We start from the raw sequence: 15,838 nt of genomic DNA, 5'->3' as shown, positions 1-15,838 counted from the left end.
GAATCTGTACATGTTGGGCCAGCGCAGCAAAATGTAAATACTGTAATGCCATAATATAAAGCGGCACATTTGTATAAAAAGTCAGCGTCCAGATAAATAATAATGTAAATATGGCCCCTTTGGTGTGTGCGTTTGTTTTTTTCAAGCAGTAAGCGTGTTTATGAATCAGTGAATCGTATGACGTCTTTCCCGATAAGAGATCGAGAATAATCTTGTGTAAACAACGGGTACATTTTATTACAGCCATAGTATCTATTCTCCCCACTACATATCATATACCTATTATCTACTATCTCGCATTCTCGCCACCCACGTATATATATAGAGCACCACATATTATTATCTCGCTTTATATGTAATAATAACAATATGCCACCGAAACAAGAGATTGTATTGAAGAGGTACAATACAGGGTGTCCGGGGCTAAAGTGCGTAATCTTCGGGAGGTGATTCTACATGGATAGTACGAGCAAAAAAGATTTTTTTTTTTGATTTTTAAGTACAAAAGTTGAATTTTATGTAAGAAATAATATTTTTTTTCGTAGGAAGCAATTACTTTGTGGTAAGACATTCTATATTTAAATAAAATTATATTGTTCTATGGAAAAAAAAAAAGTTATTTTTCTTTTTTACTTCTATCATCATGTAGAATCACCTCACGAAGTTAGTGCACTTTACCCTCGGACACGCTGAATAATAAAAGGTTTAGAAGATAGCAGGATAATAAACACACGTTATTAATTGAACAACAAAATTGCGTACCTATGTAAATACCTAATGTTCTATTAATATTTACTAGCTGTTGCTCATAGACTTTTCTCTTCTTTCTATAAATATAATATGCATGTTTAACGGAAGAAATTCTCTAAATGATACTGAAAATCCCACCAAAATCCGTCGCGTAGTTTGAAAGAACAGAGCTTCATACTATTTAGAGATTGACATTATGAGGTTTCTACGTGTGTACATAATAATACATTGTTAGATTTTATTGCAAAACTATTACCATATTTCATTACTATGTATTTATGGCATTATGATGCAAGAAGACATCGAAATTTCACAACAACTACTTTTTCTATTCATTTTTTATCACTGCGATAGGAGACGACACCACAAGAAACATAATATTGTTTGAAATTCAATTTTTGGGCAGAAAGCTAGGAGACATCATGGAGACATTTTTTGGGCAGAAAGCTAGGAGACATCATGGAGACATTTTTTGGGCAGAAAGCTAAGAGACATCATGGAGACAGTTTTTGGGCAGAGAGCTAGGAGACATCATGGAGACAATTTTTGGGCAGAAAGCTAGGAGACATCATGGAGACATTTTTTGGGCAGAAAGCTAGGAGACATCATGGAGACAATTTTTGGGCAGAAAGCTAGGAGACATCATGGAGACAGTTTTTGGGCAGAAAGCTAGGAGACATCATGGAGACAATTTTGAATGAACGCAAAAAAATATCTAGGTACCTATTTCAAATCAGATGTAGGTATTAAGTTTGGTTTTAATTTAGGTTATAAATTGACTGCCACAAAAACGATTCAGCTGGCTAGACAAGGTCTCATGACAGGGTTTGCAACCCCGTAGGATTTCGGCAATATTTGATCCAGCGGATTTGCGTGATTTTCACGTGCGGGATTCTAAAAATACTAATTTTTTTATATTAATAAGCGATGGTCAATCTTTGAACTTGATGATAGGAAGCCGCATTTCAAACTTGGAAACTTCAAGACTAGTAAAGTTTTTTTTTTAAATACGTGCCCTTTTTTGAGAACGGAGGTATCAGATGGAAATACCTCAAGTTTAGCAATCATCTTCTTGATGACATTCCCAGCAACCAATGTGGAGGCAGGGAGCGTTTTTCGCTTCTGGGCTGCGGTGCACAATGGTCCTTTATGGCAGGACTATCCAACTCCATAGTCTAGTTTTCCACAACCTTATTTTTATAAAAATCTTCTTCAAATAGTTATTATGTTACCCTTTCAATATCTTTTTTATAATATTACTAGTACCAAGATGATTGATACTTAATAATAAAATAAAAAATTTGGCATAAAAAAAAATTTACGCGGGATTTCTAATATCTATCCCGCAATCCCGCGGGATTTGAAAAGGGTACTGTTTTTGCAAACCCTACTCGTGACTCGACGTGTAAAGTATGCAAGAGTCAAAATACCTATCTAAGAATATATATTTATTAGCAATCAAATATAACCATAGGAATATTACTAATAGCTGCTTAATAACCTCCCTTTTTTTAACCAAAGTTATAAATAACGCACGTTACCACGGCAGAGCAGGACCACAATTAATATTCTTCGCCACGACTTAAGATACTACATGTCGGAACAGATGTTCTAGCACAGTATGACAATAGGAATGGTGCCATTGAATGAATTTTCTCAAACAGTAGATTTATTCAATTACTCTTTAAATAACCTAAAAATCCTTTTTTTATATACCTATCTTCCCAATTGTTAAAATAAGAAATCTTGTACTTGTACTGTAAATGGATAATTAATAGGTTGTACAATAATTTAAATTTAAAAAAAACATGATATCCGGGTTACAAGTTTATAAGGTGCATCACTGTAGCTAGGATTGGAGCAGGAAGGAGGTTCTCTCGCCAAGAAAGGGGCGCCAGCAAGACGCGACGGCTTGAGAGCTCTCCGAATTATAGCCGGCGGCGAAAACTGCATTTTAATTCCGCCAGTTTATTCAGGCCGGATATCCGAGGGAAGCGCGATACCGCGGTCCATTATCTGCGGGATGCCACTAGAGGACAACTGCCAGACGAATCTTTTCAACGTTCCCTTCGTAGCGTAATACAATATTAGAAATGAATCATTTTAGATTGGCAATTCAGAAAAATTACAATTATCCGGAGCTCAAATGTCCGTAAGAGATTTACATTTTTTGAGTGGTTTTACGAATGATACTAAAAAAATACTATAGAGAAATAAAGTATAGTAAGAAATTTACAAAAATGTCTCCGCAATATTGGAAGCGAACTCAAACTCGTCATTTATACTTAATTCTGGGCTTCCAGTTACTTAACCCCCCAGGCCTCTGGCACAATCTGTCAGAAGTAGATTTTCCGCTTTGCAATAAAATCCAAATAAATTAAATATTTAAGGTATCCGAAAACTGGTTTTGAAGGGTGATGAATACGCTTTCAAATTTTATTTTTAGATGTAAATAAAAATGTAAATGTTGTTTGTTAAAAAATTAAAATCTCCGAAAGTTCTTGACACAACTTTGCATTCGAATACGCGTGTTTTTTATATATCTTATGCAGATGTCACCTGTGATGTGACAGGTAAAAACATGTTTCTCTCTCTGCACAGATAGACTGAGCAACAGCAACGCGTGGCGTGATACAGCTAGTTAGAAATAAAAATATAATTTTTAAATATAAAAATTTGAATGCAAACATAAAAAACTTTTAAAAATGGTTCACCTTAGGTTTTTTGACTGAAATTACTGAAACATTTTATTAGACAAATGTATTATAAACGTTAGTAGCACCTCACTTTTTTGTAGTTTCATATAAAAATGAATTCACGAAATTTCACATTTTTTTGTTAAATTTCGGTCGGAAAATTTGGTTCCATAGACTTGTGTACTTTTCAATTCTTCTGTGGTTAACTTCTAGATCGAATATAAAGCGTTATTTTCTCTTTCAGACACCGTTTAGATCATATTCGGGAATTACTTGTTAACGTCGTCCCTCAACACCCTGTATAATAAATATAGTGCTTCTCTGTTCGCCACCTACCCGCTACCAAAACGGTCATAATTATCTCCATGATATTGTAAGAGAACGTTTTTTTGTGTTGTGAATTATTTTTGTCTTATATACATTACGGCTATCTAGAAGAGGCAACATTTTGCCTTTACCTAGCAAGACTTAACAACAATTGTTCGGCAATAGGCAATTTCTGTTACTTGTTCACTAAACACTTTTATAGAGATTGTATTGTGTAATTATTGTCGAAAGTAGTACCGATTTGAAGATACCATGGGATCTGTAGATTTATTTATAGATTGATTGAAGAACTAGTACATATTGAATTATTTGGCGTGTTGGAAATAAGCCGACGTAGCTCTGTGGTCCAGAGCATCTGACCGGACATCAGAAGGTGCGGGTTTAATTCCCGTCAGCGGCACTAATTTTACTCGGGAGATATTTTCAATTTGTATGGCGATTAATTATTGTTTATAATAATTTGTTATCTTTTGTGCCATGCATAAGAAAAACCTTATCTTGTAAAAATGTTTTATTTTAGTTTATCATTATAATATACATATATATGTACATGTCAAGAATACAATAATAAGGCTAACATCTTGCAATCACATTATTACACCAATGGTGAATATTGGAATGTTATTATGTAGATCAAATGAATAATACATAGCAGCTTCGTTATGTTCTCCTGTAGATAATATACATTTATCTATGTTTCTGTGTTGAGCTGAATGACCCCGCTATTGCTTATTATTTATTATGAGCGTTATGAAATGAACTCCTGCAGTCTGTGCCAATGAACCGTCAATGCACTTAATGTACTGAAATGTGCAGCATGATATTTATTTACTCTTTATCCGAGTTTTTCAATACTCGAGTGTTAATTAAATATGCAGCATTTTAGTGTCCGTCACTTTCCACGCTCCAAAGCATAATAACATAATTTTGAAAAGTATATAATAATGTTAACACTGGCTTCCACCTGGGTTTAGTCGTGGGGTAGTCGATCCGGTTACAAGCATATCAAAGTCCATCAGATTAACTCCTCCCATGTGTTTGTTGTATGTTTCAAATTAAAATGGCCTTTATATGTATATCTTCGCCGTACCTTGGCTAGACCACCTCTTAGCTTAGAGATTGGCTGAGCACCAGTAAAAATTGAGGCAACATAGACATGATTACTGTCGATCCATCGAGTCACTGTTACATTGTATCACGACATTACCAGAGAAACGAGTCGAGGCATTCTTTTAATTTATTTAATTTAGTGGCCGCTCCACGCAACCTGATATACAGCTGACGCTCATATGTGCAATCACTTTGCAACTTTTCGATGGTGGTGAAAAAATTAAAAAGATATTTGAGTTTTTCTATGCACTGTTTCAACATCACGCAATGATCGTCTTCCGGTCCAGAAAAAATTTCATCGTCAGAACAATCAAGAAGAGCAAGCAGAATCAAAATTGTACCTTCATCGAGATCACAATTCTTAAGAATTGTAATTGTAGAAATTATTTAGAATTTAATTAAAATAGTCTAACCCCAAATATTTTTCAATTCTACATCAAAATACTATAAACAAAATAAGTTTATACACAAAGCCCACTGCATATTATTGGTTGATATTGACATCCCTTCGAATGTCGTACCTCGAACCTCGAAAAACATTCGACCTCATACGAACCTCGTATGAGGTCGGATGGTTTTTGCAAAGATACCAATATAAAACTGAAAGACAATAATGGTCTAATTCATTTTTAATTTCAAACATAAGAAGCAAATACAGAGCACATAAATTAATTACTTACAGTTTATAATGATCGAATTTCAATTCTTTATTGTATGTTGTATGCACAAAGGAGAAACAGAAATCGATGAAAAAACATTAAAAAAAACTTGGACAATGAAATTTTAAATCAACATGGGATAACGTTTTCATAATATTGTGGCGAGTTTTTGAAATATTAATTTATCTCAATTAAGATCTAAAGTGGTCTATGGCACAGTTGTAGAATTATGAAATAGCAAGGATGACTTATTTTAGGGCCTCATATGAGAATCTCGTGTTTGAGAAAGTTATAGAATTTTTTATGATAAATAATACATGCATACATTTAATCATTCAGACATTCGGCGAAGCAATCCAGACAAGTTTGTAATTAAAGTGATTAAATCGTATTTTTATTTTAGCATTAATAATGACCATGGCTGTGTTCCGATCGTGGAGATTTGATTTGAGTAGTTGAACATCGCAATTATTACCGTAAGAATAAAAAAAAATGCAGCCCGATATACTCGGAAGATATTCCGACGACAGGGATTGAATTTCATCACGTACAAAATCTTTTCATTGAAATAACAAAATGTTTTAAAGTTGTTTACGGACTTGATTACGGTAGATAAGACGATGGACACTGCTTTTCTGTTCGAAACGTTGGCTATGTTCGAAAAGAAGTCACAGCGTACACAGATCAACATTTGTTGCTTTGTCATCCAATAAGCAACACACTTGTTACTTTGTCATTCAATTTGTCAAATTCGAACATCGATATCAGTGAAATCCCCGCTTAACCTCGGGGTGTAGATTTACCAACCATGTAAAAATCATCGCCAAAACTTCTTCTATACTTATAAAAATACTCACCAACAAAATTGCTCCGTTAAAGCAAAGCATCTGTAATATTACAAAGCGAGCAAATTTTAAAACCAAAAACACGTGAATTGTTGGTAACGTAATTTGTTTTGAAATATCACCTCAAGGGCGCTTTGTAAACCAACGTAGTTAAAATCCTTGATTCTGGCTTCACCGTCACACAATAACAGACAGATTAATGAATGTAGAGATAACGACAAAATGATAATGACCAGAGATAGGTAAATTGCAAATACGCACTGAACGGACATGAGAAATATTCTGTTAAAAAACTACATGATTATTGCGCATTGCTGGCAGAAGGCAGTACAACCGTATATTCTGGGCTACGGGTTAAATGATCAGTTTAAACAATCTTCAAATACAATGCGAAAGATCAATCCTTTCATCCAAACTCAAGACACAATATTATTAAAATAATCTGCACCGCGTCAAGTCGCATTGTGTCGAAATCTCTGTGCAGTCCATTATATTTGAATCTTGAAAATAGAACACGACAGGAATTTAAGGATCGTTCCATTTCGGTGTATTTCTATAGTGACGCGGCCCGCCGATCGGCTCCCCTGAACAATAATAATTATATTAGCGATTGTGTTGAAAACATTATCATCAAATCATTCAGATAGCTGATGTCTAAAAGACGCGACGTCCAAAAAAACAACGATGAAAATTTTTGTTTTCTTAAAATAATAACAACGCCATGTTTTCTAAAAAAAATAAACAGTGTCAAAAAATTCTTTCGAAATGTTTTGAAACATTATTTCAATATAGATACTATAAATTGTATAAAAGGAAAATTATAACAAAATGTGATAACAAAGTGGATATATTTTCCGCTTGCGGTTGCTTTGTTCCTTTCCCCTAATCTGTGGCTCAGCTCGCGGAAATTTTGTCCTGTTTATACGCACCCTTAAAGTGGTCATAAAGTAATACAAACATAATGTGATCTCAATCAATAATACATTTGTAATAAATTATATGGCGAAGGTATTGTCTATTTTCTACAGCAATGAAAAATGGATTTATTATTTTTCGGAATAACTTATTGAGTAAAACCTCAAATTATAATATTTAAATATTGAAGACAATATTAGTGATTCTTAAACGCAAATCTGAAACAGAAAAATCAGAAAAGGAAACGGTCACATCTGGTCCCAGATGTCCCGGTCCCAGATGTGACCGTTTCCTTTTCTGATTTTTCTGTTTCAGATTTGCGTTTAAGAATCACTAATATTGTCTTCAATATTTAAAAATGGATTTACCAGATTATTTTGAAATGAATAATATCTCGATTATGCCCATGGCCATTGATAAGAATAGGAATGATTCAGTGTAGAACAGGTACGAATGAGGAATGCTCGCCGGACCTGTGATCGATCTGCGGTAGGAATTAGGCCTGAGTAACAGGTTCTGATGTATTTTTTTCTCCACTCTCCATCCATATTATTTCTCCGGACAATAATAACCGGGGACGCCGACCAGCGCGCCTAATTATCGGAGCGAACATTAAAATTATACATGTAAGAAAATGTAGAAATAATCGTCAGGCTACTCCGAACCAGAACTGCGATCCACTCACAGCGGAGGAATGTTCGGTTTCTCGGCTTCTACAGTTGTTCGGGTCCCGCCGCATTGTTGGTCCGCTGCCACCGAATATACGTGCAAAATATCTTCATTTGTCACTTCCCAAAAACGAATGGAATGCTTAATAAAACGCTGACATTAAACTCCTTCCTTTAAAAACAACAGGATAAATCATCTTACGCGAAGATCTTTGAGAACATTGACTATTTATTTCATAAAATGCTAATAAGCTGTCAGAGGAAGCAATAACATGGTCTTTGCCGCTGAGATCTCCGCTGACACATGGGTCGTTTATGAGAAAACGAAAGAGGTTTCAACGGAGCTATCATCGGTTCGTCTTTAGGAGACGCAACGAGGTTTTGATACCGACTCTGATTAATGTATGGCTGTAAGCAATGGAATTGGCTGAAGAAAGGCGAAATGCGACTGCTGTGGGAAATAAACCAGATTCACGAATCGCGTATGAACAACCATTAAATATAATAGTACTATAGCTGATGTTTACCCGGCGTTGCTTGGAGTAATTCATGAGATAGACATATACCGTCGCGGACTTGGACTGTAGGCCTTTTTAAGATATACGATCACAATTCTCTATATATCAATATCTCATAAGGTTTAGCCAGCGTTAGCGATGTAAGCGCCCGAAAGTATTTTTTTACGACTTCATTACAAAACATCGACTTTCTGTAGATATAATATGCATGGATTATATATAAACATTCCGGAAGAAATTCTCTAAATGATAGTGAAAATCCGTTGCGTAGTTTAGAAGAACTAAGCGCTCAAACAGGCAGACGCGGAAAGCGACATTACTTTATACTACTTAGAGATGAACGAATAATAATATGTCAAGGGCGATGAAATGTATTGTATAATCATTTGTGAAGTTGTTGATAACAGCTTTAATTTGTTTACACAAAATTCCACGCATTTGTGTTACGCGTTAAGCAAATTGGTAAGTACATAATAAGAAGTTCACAAATTTCCGGCAAATGGAAAATACGGAATATGGTTATTAGAAGCGCTTTGACCAAAGTAGTTGATTATAAAAGGTAGCTAGGATGTTTATAAATGACCTGTGCAAGCCGTATTATTATTTGAAAGGCCAAAGCCATCATGTCATGGGCCGTTCTGGCTTGTTGTCAACCACTCGTTTTATAAAACCAACTTCGATATGATGTTTAATGTTTACAGAGATAAAATAAGCTGCAAAACTGATTCAAGGCGAGATAATGTATGGCTTTACGAGGTGTTTATAATCCATTTGCCACTCAATTTACAAAAACGAAGAATTTTTAATTCATAAATTTTACAGCGGCACTTCATTTCCAGCGATATCTGAAAACATATATTAATTCATGTGTTTTGACGGCAGTGGAGCAGGTGGTGGGGCTTATTGCGTCGTTCAAACGTCATTTATTGAATTATTTATAGTCCAAACCATCAATGGTTCATTTATTATTGAATAATTTGTTAGTTTTACGTTCAGCACCAAGTGAAACAAAGTGAGTTCAAGAGCGCAAGAGATTCGTTCATATAATATGTGTAAAGATTCTTTTAGTCCGATGAATTTTTCGTTACCCTGATCTAACATGGAATCTTACTGGAATCTGGAAATATGAGTTTAGTCCGGTGTTTTACCCTAGTTGGCTAATAATACATCTCTTGAGTCTAGAGATTGAAGGCACGGTTGTCGTTATATAATATATTATATACTAGACAATTTTAAATCAGTCGTAATTCTAACCGTTCGATTTTGACTCCCCTGCCCCACATCTCTCAATGCACTAGGGTCTATTACGGTGTGAACCACATTTCTGAAGCCCTATTTTGGCTTGATTTGGGTTGGGTTGGGATGATAATAGGCTAGGTTGTGTCGAGTCTACATTTAGAAACAATTTTTAAATTCATTGACCGCGTTGGGCGCAACGGGCAAAAAGCTAGAAAATTAGTCCTCTTTCATCAAAGGTTGCATTCATCGACGGTTATTCATTAAATTAGGCAAATTTAGTCTACGCGAACTGTTGTTTGTTCATTATTGACTTGCAATCCTGCTTGCGAAGGACGACAGACATTATCGATAAAACGATGAGCGCGCTAGACCCCCCAGATATTTTTGCAGCGGAAATGTTAAGAATTAATTCTATACATAAATTCCACATGAACGTATAAAGGGGAGTTAAGAATGCAAAATTATAAACAAAACCTTCAAGCCTAATTCAATCCTTCGCTAATTATTTGAGAATAATTTTAGATAATAAATTTTAGTATTTTTACTCTTGCCATAATAATGCCCCTATTCTGCACTTTTCACAAATACTTTGTAACTGTTTTTTTGTTGTATATATTTTTTTTAATATAACGAGCGATGGATATTCGGTTTTCGATTTAATCATTCCTCAAAATATTAATATAGAAACACATATGAACTGCTTACTGCAGTTTAAAGCCAATGACTCCACCTATGTATATATCACCGTTTATCCCATATTTTCCATAAAATTGGCACATTATGGCAAGCGATCGCTCAAGACGTTTTGCAAACTTGCCATAATATGCCAAAAATCGTTCGAGTGGCTAATCAAAACTTATGCTGTCTAAATGCATGAGAAAAAATTCGCGGCACGGCTCGCGCTTTTTTCTCACGTGTAGTATACGCAGCATTCAGGACAATAATTAACGTTTTCGGAAAGAATTTTTTTATTATAAATTATTGTTTACTTTATTAAAAGTGGTATCTATATGTTTACAAAACGTATCATAAATATTTAATATACATAATGTGTTGCTTGCATCGTTGTATGCTTATATTATGTGTCCACCGCTAAATGAGTAATTATAACCACAACAGCATTTTTAAATAGATTTTTGTAACTATTATAATGGCGGGGGTGTGTTAATTAATACTACACATAACAATGAGAAGTAAACAAAGTTTTGAGTGTTCTGCAATAACAATAACATAGGGATCTTATCTACGACCGATGTCACTCGATCCAAGTGTTGTGAACGGTTGTGTAGAATGACATCATTGCGAATGCGGTCCTTCAGATAAGGGATGGTGCGACTTTTCTCAGCTCAGGTTACATTTATAGCATTACAGTTAAAATAGTTATTTTTACTGACCACTCGAGGAACAGTGGTAAACATGGTCAAGTAAATGAAAAAAACATATCTAGTTCTGCTGAGTTCTTTGGATAGTAGTCAACATCCTATGGGAATCACATAGACATTTTCATGCAAATAAATTCAAATAAGTTTACCAAACAATATTTTCATTAACCTATGGAAAGCCAGGGGTAAACCTTGAGTTTAGTTTAGGTAAATCTTAAGTTTTTTTTTAATATTTTTCAGCTAAATAAGCGTTCTTCACAATAAAAATAAGTCGTACTTTTGAAAATCAGAATTATGACATTTGACATGGAATTTTAGGGCGCGCCTTTTCACAGTTAAAATAAACTTAATTGTAAGTGAAGAAACGACAAGCTGGAATAACATTAAGATCCATTTTTTGGTTCACAAGCGAATAAAATATATTTTAATGTTCTATGAGCAGTTTTTAAGGTTCATAATACCATAAACTCCAGGCAAGTGCGTGGTGAATCCACTGTGGAATTTTTGGCACTCACGGTTAAATTAAGAAAAAATATAGAAACTGCAAGCAAGCTCAATGTAGCAGCTTTTCATTACTGCTTTTTTGTATTGTGAAATTATTATTATATCTGTTTTATAATTTAAAAAATATATACTACTTCGGTTATGCATGTGTCCTTCCTAACTCTGGTTCAATGATCTTTGGAACTCGTATTTGTTTGAATTTAAGTATCATGCATTTTCCAAATTGGAACTGATAGTGTGAAGAACTCAATCAAGTGATAAAGTACCTAGGTACCTATTTTTTGCATGACACTTTGTATGTGTTTGGAAGTTTTTAGATTTTGACATTTATCGGTACTTTCGCGAAATAAACATTAATATATAATTATAAGTTTGTCGCGTTAACATAAATTGTTGACTACATATTTACTTTTAGTCGTCGCCGTGTTTGTGTGGATCCCAGTGACAAATGAATAAAAATAAAAACAGGAAATTTCAAAAGCCCCTTAAAATGTATTCCCAAAGCAAACTGGAGACAACGAATAATTTATTATCAAGCGCCCTTGGGGCGATTTTCACCAAAACGAAGCAATATAAATAATCTTCTTATTTATAACAACTTTGTGAAGTGTTCTCCAGGTGGTTTTATTGCCGAGGGAAGCTTACAATATTATTTTGCAACTAATAAAGGTTATTAACAATAATATTCATTTATATTCTACTCTGTTATTGAGTGCATGTCTGACAGTTGTAAAAAATCAAGTTTACAACCAAGAATAATACATATTTTACTATACGAGTAGAGTTAATGAATTAAGATTAATAAATTAATATACATTATTCTGCAAGTAGGGCTGATTATCAGCTTACTTTAGCAACTTGTATATTTTTACATAAATGTATACAATGTTTATCTTAAATCTGTAATATAATTATTGTACTACTAGTGCAGACCAGTGGCGGCCAGCTAATATGTGCTCCCGAGCGCCGAACAACCAACAAGATTTCCGACATGACTAATCACAATACGAAACTCGGTTCGGTTATAATATCTCATTCAAAAGGTACCTACTTATTAAGCGCGCTTAACTTGCAGACCGACTTTGACTTGTGCCTATGTTCGTAGCAGTTCGTTTTCGATTGCGATCCAAAATTTAACTGCTTTGTCGCATATTCTGTGGAACAGTCGAAAGCGTGGGTACATACCAGTTCATACTCTTCTTTGCAAATAATACCATATCATGGACGGCGTTCGGGGTTTTACCACCACATCAGAAGGAACGGTTTATTCAGTAGAAAGTTAAACTAAAACGCGTATGTTTAATGTTATTGTCGATATCGTGGTTTCAATTTACCATCTGCTATTTTCAGCGAATGTTTCGCTTCTTCGATACAAGCATTTAAGATAAAATTTGTCATTAAGAGATGAGTGATGGTCAGATTACTTATTATCAGTTTAGTCAGTAGGTACTCGCCGTTGCCGGGCACGGTCTGTTGAATTAAAAAAAATTCTTACTCTGCGAAAGTTTTTACGTTTAATTGCAGGTTATATCGATCTTGTATATCAATTATTAATAAGGTATATCAATTGCAGGTAATACTAATTTATGATTACTTTTGTGTTTGTTCAAAGTATAAATTAAGAATGAGTTTGAATGTGGAATACATTAAGAACAATAGGTCGAGTTTTGAAAACAAAGTGATAATAAAAAATGCCGGTACACCTAAAATCTGAACTGATAATAAAACAAGAGTGAAAATCTGGATCGAAGAAGTATACTCAATCATTTAACAAAACAATGTATAACAAAGCTTCGTAGCTCTGTGCATGTGATCAATTGAATAGTTTATTTTGTTTTACGTGTTTAATTTACGATGTTGATTCAGTTTGGACAATCAGCGGTGTTACTGATGTAACTAACCTTTCTTAAAAAATCAAAAAACATAATTTTTGTCATTTACATTTACAAAAAGTTTTGAGCTTAAAGGTTTTAGGAAAAGTTGACATCCGAATGCAATTGGATTCAGGCTACCGTGCCTAAGTTAAACACCATAATGAAAAAATAAAAAATAAAAATCGATAAAGGTCAAATTTCCCAGAACATGATTTCAATGTGACGCTTAAAACGTATGACTTCCTAAATAAAGTTCAGTAAAAGTGAACTCTGTGCAATTTACGCCCGCGACGATTTTTCAAAAGCTAACGGCGCTTTATCAATTTTACAAATTTTTTATAGTACTTGTTTATTAGAAGACTTTCCCGAGACTGTGAAATTACTAAAACTTTTGTGCACCATTCATGACCTTTGGAATGACCTCAGTTGAAAGCTAAAGATGTTTCTCAACGTTAAAAAGAATAAAATCTTTTTTAAACACTTTAAGCCAGGACAGACTGAACGCACTATCAGTGTTAAGCATTGATAGAGGTCTTCGCTAAACAAAAGGAGCAGAGAATAGAACTTGTTTATAAATAGGTACGTACCTTTATTTAATTTATTTTATGACTTAATGTTGTAATCCGGTGAACCCCCATATATTTTGACCACCGGCCGCCACTGGTGCAGACCCGTGAAAAATCATGGGGTATTATAATTGTAGGATTTGTGAAGCTGAAAATATTTGCCTTTAGAACTTTATCTATTAGTAAATTGGACATTATAAAAATATATTCATACTAATCGAACAATAAATCAAGTTCCGCTTATGAAAAGGATACCCATTCAAAGAATATGTATATAAACGGGCCGCTAAAATTTGTCCCCTGGCTAGTTCAGTGAAGCCACGAGCCTTGTCCCAGTAACGTATCTTCGCTATATTAATTCATCTAAGCATCTGTCAAGCATTTAAACAAAATAAGTACGCAAGTCGAATAAAGAATTATTAATTCTTAAAATATTGTTGATACCTACTTCATCGCTTGTCTGATATTAAATTTATATTTATTATTATAAAAGTTTTTTTGAACTTGAATCATGTTACGCATTACGTGGGAATATTTCACATGGGCCGTGAGGTGATTTTCACAAAAACGGCGCTATACAAATTATCAAATTATTATTATTACTTACCCATGCACTTTCACGGATCAATATAACAATAATACTGTAAGATGAAGTGTACATATTATGTAAACACCGCTGTGGAACTATTTTAAATACCTCATAAAAGCATTTAAAGTACCAAATAAAAGCATTCTAGAATAGATTATCTAAGTGTACAATAATTGAATAATTTATATAGCGCCATTCTTGTAAAAAAATCCCCTCAAGGCCGATGTGAATAACGTACAGGTAGTATAACTTATATTTGACTAGCTGACGTGTACCCGGGGTTGCTCAGGTCGCCATGTCTACATTCACTTCCAAGTCATGCATTGTCCTTGCTTCGTTCATCACTAACGTCTCATTTACCACAAATAACTATTTGATTCGTGTCTTCCTCGGGCATCCCCGACTTTTTATACCATTCGATCGTGTAGAATCATGAAATCGAGATTGTTATATGTATATACGTATATAAAAGATAGAAAAGCGCTTGGGGTGAATTTATTAATGATATTTGGCTGATTTATACAGCGTTGTTTTCGTGAAAAATCTTGTGCTAAATGATATAAATTAACATATTTTATTATTTATTATTGTTTGTAACTATTTTAGGATAAAGACTGAAAAATGCTTGAACCGAAATTCGTTAATTTTACAACAATTACTTTTGGGATTCTAGGAAGGCAGAAAAAAGTCCGAATTTATTGATAAATGGAGTTTTAATTGACCTGTTTTGAGCCCACATTATTATGTTCGAAATTGCTGAGCTCTTTCAAAGAAAACACCTCATAACAGAATCCCCCATCCATAAATCAAATACGGGGACATTACAATGTACAATTCTTAGCACACGCGCTTTGTTTGCAAGGGACATACAACTTACATCAAATCGCACATTGCACATGCCCTATCAGAAGTTACCTGTGTTTTTATTATACGGAGGAGGTGCATTCTAGCAAGTTAGCCTGCTAGCAAGCACCCCGCTACTACATAATAATAATATTAATACATGCGGCCATTTGAGCTATTTCTAAATAATAATAATAATGTATACATCGTAGTACAATGTTATGTAGATATTTCATGATAATATTATGCACGAGCCTAGAATAATCATAGTGTGATTTCAGTGGCGGTAGACTTCATCTGTTGTTGTTGGAAAACTGGAATGGACCGCTTTGTTTAGCGAATGGAACTTTGTA

General features: G+C 34.2%; 1 protein-coding gene across 1 annotated transcript in view; it reads right to left on the bottom strand.

Moving 5' to 3' along the window:
- The window catches only part of Snoo (Sno oncogene), a 52,399-nt gene that overhangs the window by 34,653 nt on the left and 1,908 nt on the right, over positions 1 to 15,838 (bottom strand). The window lies entirely within an intron of this gene.

This window comes from Hesperophylax consimilis, chromosome 1 (genome assembly GCF_061612785.1).
Source record: "Hesperophylax consimilis isolate HC1 chromosome 1, BYU_Hcon_1.0, whole genome shotgun sequence".
Classification (NCBI taxonomy): Eukaryota; Metazoa; Arthropoda; class Insecta; order Trichoptera; family Limnephilidae; genus Hesperophylax; species Hesperophylax consimilis.
The sequence above is the reverse complement of the archived record's forward strand: the minus strand, read 5'-3'. Positions and strand labels throughout refer to the sequence as shown.